Below are 4,996 nucleotides of genomic sequence, written 5' to 3'. Positions count from 1 at the left end.
CTGACAAATAATTCTTGGAAATCACTTCATATAATAAAATTTATGTATGAAATCAGGATCGAAAATTGCAGAACAGTGATCACTGTGAATGTAATGTAATAGACAATAGCTTAGTACAATTATGAAATGGCAGGATATTATAACAAAAATGTAAATTGCGTGACTTAAGCAACAGAAGCATATGCACTTGTACTGTGTACTCGTATGTGTATGAATCGAAGTGCACAGGACCAACTGTATCCAAAGATGCATAAATAAATGCATTTGCAATCCACTACATGGGGTTAGGTACGATGCTCAAGTATTTATGATTACGGGTATTTTGGGTACGGAACGAGAGAGGTGCAAGCGTTCATGCAATTGTGCATTTGTAATTGTGCATTTGAGGTGTTAAAGTGAATATTGTTATTGTATTTGTGCAGTGTCCGTATCTTTGGATGCGTTACAACATCTTCAACTTCTGCTTGGCTTGTTCTAAGATGATTAATTGTTTTGTTTAATTTACGATTACTTGTATATTTTATGTGAGGTAAAAGCTCGTATACAGATACATTAGTCACATTAGATACATTTTGTATCATAGTTCATTGTACGTAGTCAGTGATTTTTAGTTGTGAATGGCAGTGATGGTATCGGTGATGGTAATGGCTCCCATTGGCGCTGCCAACGAATATTGCTAAACAACATTCCAACGACACAAAGATATATGTTGGCAGCTCACAGTTGCATACAAATAAATACCGACATCAATGTGTGTATTCAGGATAATGCATAGACAAGTGTACTTCAGAGAATATCTAATATTTATGTTGCTATCTTCGCCTATACAAATTACAAATTCACTACAAACAAATACCAATATGAATATCTATGGATATCTGTACATATCTGTACATATCCATAGAAGCTTACATATGTATGTATATCTATATCTATATATATATATATATAAATATATATGTATGTATTCATTTATAGAGTTACCAAAATTTCGATACATTTATTTTGTGTGGCATTGTCTTCTGCATGAATTGTATTTGCTGCTGCTGTTGTTGTTGCTGTTGCTGTTATTATTGTTGTTTTTGATGCTTCTGCAGCAGCTGCAGCTGCAGCTGCAGTTGCAGTTTTCGATCTCTGTTGCTGGTTCCATTGTTACTCCTTTTGTTTTTGATGTTTGCTGCATGTATGATTGATGATGAATCCAATGCACTGTTATTGTTGCAATTTTGCAGAATATTTAGGTCAAAAGTGCACAATAGTTTGCAACTAAAACAAAAGATATAAAATCCTACTTAACCGTACCTAGAAATCATGAAAAACGAACAACAAAATAAATAAATTTAGTTAAAAAATTGCCAAAAATATATGAAAAAAATAAACCAACTTAAAAAATTGATAGATAAATAAACAAATGGATGAAAGCAGCAAGAAACAATAAACTATTTTGTCTGTTGTTGTTGTTGTTGTTGGATTTTGGTTCTGAACAATAGAAAATTCATTTAGCAGAAAAATTTTTTATTTTATCATTAAAATATGTATGAACTCCCAGCATGTAAAATAGATGTTTTGACTTTCGTAGGCAATAGAGTTCTTTCTAAATGCATGAAATAAAAAATAAATGAAATAAATTTTAAATTAGAAAAATTTATTATTGTTGAGGGATTTTATTCACAATAAAGGAACGCTTCATACCGCAGATATTGAGATATATTAGTGTTTTGATTGATATTTGGTTGAAGAAAAATATTCTGCAATCATAGAATAGTGCGTAATGATAACTGAACAATGAATAGATTTTGGATAATAAATACTATCTGATTAATATATATTACTAAAATGCATTACAAATTGGACAATGAAAAGTTGAGTCTGACAAACTGTTTTTATTCTAAGCTGTTGAAAATAGATTTTATTAAAGAAATTATAAAAATACCACATTATATACCTTTTCAATGTAACGTGCCTTATTCACAATAATTTCACATCCTAAAATGTATTTGCTTCTGTAAAGTTATTGGACCGATTTTTGTCCTATGGATGATTATGCACAAATGTTAAAAGTTGCGTTGATACCAAATTAAGTTGAGTTGATGACTTGAGAATATTGACTTACTAAATTGAATACAGAGGTCTTGTCTGCCCATCCTATGTAGAATCAGCAGAGTTACTAAAATGTTTATCCGCAACTTCACCATGGGAAATTACTTGAGCTGAGGTGAGCTTAGAGGTAATATGGCCGCATTTGCTTACTTTGAATGTACGTACCTGTATAGCAAATATAAATATAATCATGGGTTCCCAAACTGCACCTATTTAGGATTAAATTGCCAGTTGGCCTTCATGAAATGTTTAACTAAAACATCACTATAACTCTCTTTAGTATTTAGTATGACATGCTCGACAAAAAAAAACCTGTTGAGCTAGTACGAGTACCAGGGACTAGATGCATTTTTTTCTACATTCATTAATATTAAGTTTAACGGGACTTAGTTAATTTCCCTTCTTAATCTCAACATTATATTTCTATAATATTTCTGCTTAGTAAACACTTTTCCAGCATCAAAATTATCATTACGTTCATATTTGAATAAAAAAGTTGGATGTGAAGAGTGTCTTTGATGTATATCATATGTCAAGTACACCATCAGGTTTATTAAGATACATTAACTTACAAAGCTACAAAGCTACACTAAACACTTCAAAAGTGATGTCCAATGAAATCCCAAATGTTAAATGAATAATTAAATAGCACGTGAAAGACACACAATCCACTATGATCACATTTCCATTTATATTTCGACACATCAAAATGGCTTCCTCCTTGCTACCTCCAATTACCCGTCCATCCCTCGCTGCGTGCTTAAGAATTATTTGCATATTATTATATTTTATTTTTGTGTAGCAAACATCAAGCCCCGATAACAACATTTGAACCCCCCAATACATCAATTACCACAACAGCAATTATGAACGGCCAATGCCATGCCGTTGGTTTTGGTTTTGGTTGTGGGTTCGACTGGCTGTTTTCGGGCTCATTTGTCACTCAAACAAACTGTCAAATGTCAATGTGAAAATAATTTACTAACATTTCTGCCATGTTTTGCCATATTTGTTTTCACATGTTGCAGTGACTGTGTGAGGATATTTGCATTGATAATTGCCAGTTTGTGTATACGAATTGTGCAGTTGTCCTGTCTGAATGACATTTATGCATGTACCGTTGAGCGATATTCGCGCTTGCACATGCTTGCACATGCTTGCGAATGCTTGCGAATGCTTGCACTTCCGTCGTTTTATCAGTCATCAGCCATCAAGCATCAAGCATCATGTCAACTGTCCAAGTGTGGCCTGTGATAGGTATCAGATTTATTATACACGAGTTCATTAAATGATAAGTTACCAATGCAATGACAACATTAACACTTAACGCAGTAATTGCGTGAAACGATTGATGACCCGCTGGCATGGGCAACAAAACAAATAAATAAGTAAATCAATTTATTAAAAGAAAGATATTTTTATCAATCTGGATGGCGTATGTACGTATATAACATAACATATGTACGTACTTTCCATATCACAAACAAAGAGTAATAATGGCAGTAGTAGTAGTTGACGAAGATCAACAATGTTAAAACGAAAAAGATGTAAGTGAAGGCGGAGAAAGGAATAAAGACGAAGAAGAAAAAGAAGAAGAATAAATATTAAAAGAAAAAGAAAGAAATGAAGATGTAAGAGAATAAAACGGAAAAGAATTAGGCGAAGAAAAGAAAAAGTTGGATCAAGACAAGGAAGACAAGGAAAATGAAAAAGAAGACAAAGACGAAGAACAAGAAGAAGACGAAGACAAAGACAAAGACGAAAAGGAGGAAAATGGAGAGAAATAAGAAAAATAAGAAGAATGCGAATGAGAATGAGAAGAAAAACAAAAATGCCAATTAAAACATGACAAGAGATTTATTATATGAGTGGAAACAAAAACTATACTTAATCGTAGTTAATAAAATTTGTTTTCCAAATATTAATTCAAAAAATGCGTGAAAATAATTTATTTGTGTAATCGAAAAAAGTAGGAATATCTGCAATAAATGATTGCATAGCCCAAATCCATTGAGTGTCACAATAATGGCTTTCCTCTCAAGCATGTTAATCGTGTTCCAGTCTTAGGTCCTTAATATTGTACGAAATGTACAATATTAAGGAACAAAACGTCAATCTTTACCTGTAAATAATTAAGTTGTCCATCATTTTTTCTTTTTTTATGTTATCAATAAGTACACTCACCTCTGCTTTACAGGTGGTTCTATGGTTTTTCTACTTTTTACAGTAATGAAAAGAAAATACTTAATTCTGATAACTGAAAGTAGGAAATTATAGAAAAACATATTTCTGTGGATTCATTCAAATGTCTTTTCTATATTTTTCCATATTATTTAAGGGGTGATTTTTCGAGATGAGCACTTAATCCTAAAATTCGAGGTTAGATACTTACAGATGAATGAGCAAGTGTCATTTATGTGATTTGGGCATCGTTATTATCATTTTAAATAGAATGCATTTATATTGGGCCATTATACCTGTAAGTATATAAACAAATGTAGATGGAGAATGTAGCCTATTTTTAATATATTCTTTAATGTTTTTTGCAGCGATATATATGTATATATACAGTCAATCAATACGATTTATTTCGCGTTTTTAAATATAAATTCCATATCTGTTGGACACTAAATAGAGATCCCATACCAAAAGCCTTTCAAAGTTGAAATACTGATGTTTAATGAATTGATTGATTATTTAATTATTAAAATCTCTTTTAGTTGTAGTTTTAATATAGGACATGTGAAATGCTATTAAAAATGCTGTTTACGAGCATATCACTATTAGGGCCAATAAAGTTAAAAGCATTTTGAATTTTTAAAATTACAAGCATCGCATGGCTGATCCTGGCTAGCGATTGGTGACGAACACTGACACAATTATTCCCTATCCTTGT

Source organism: Teleopsis dalmanni, chromosome X, assembly GCF_002237135.1.
Source record: "Teleopsis dalmanni isolate 2A chromosome X, ASM223713v2, whole genome shotgun sequence".
NCBI classification, from domain to species: Eukaryota; Metazoa; Arthropoda; class Insecta; order Diptera; family Diopsidae; genus Teleopsis; species Teleopsis dalmanni.
Note: the sequence above shows the minus strand (reverse complement) of the source record.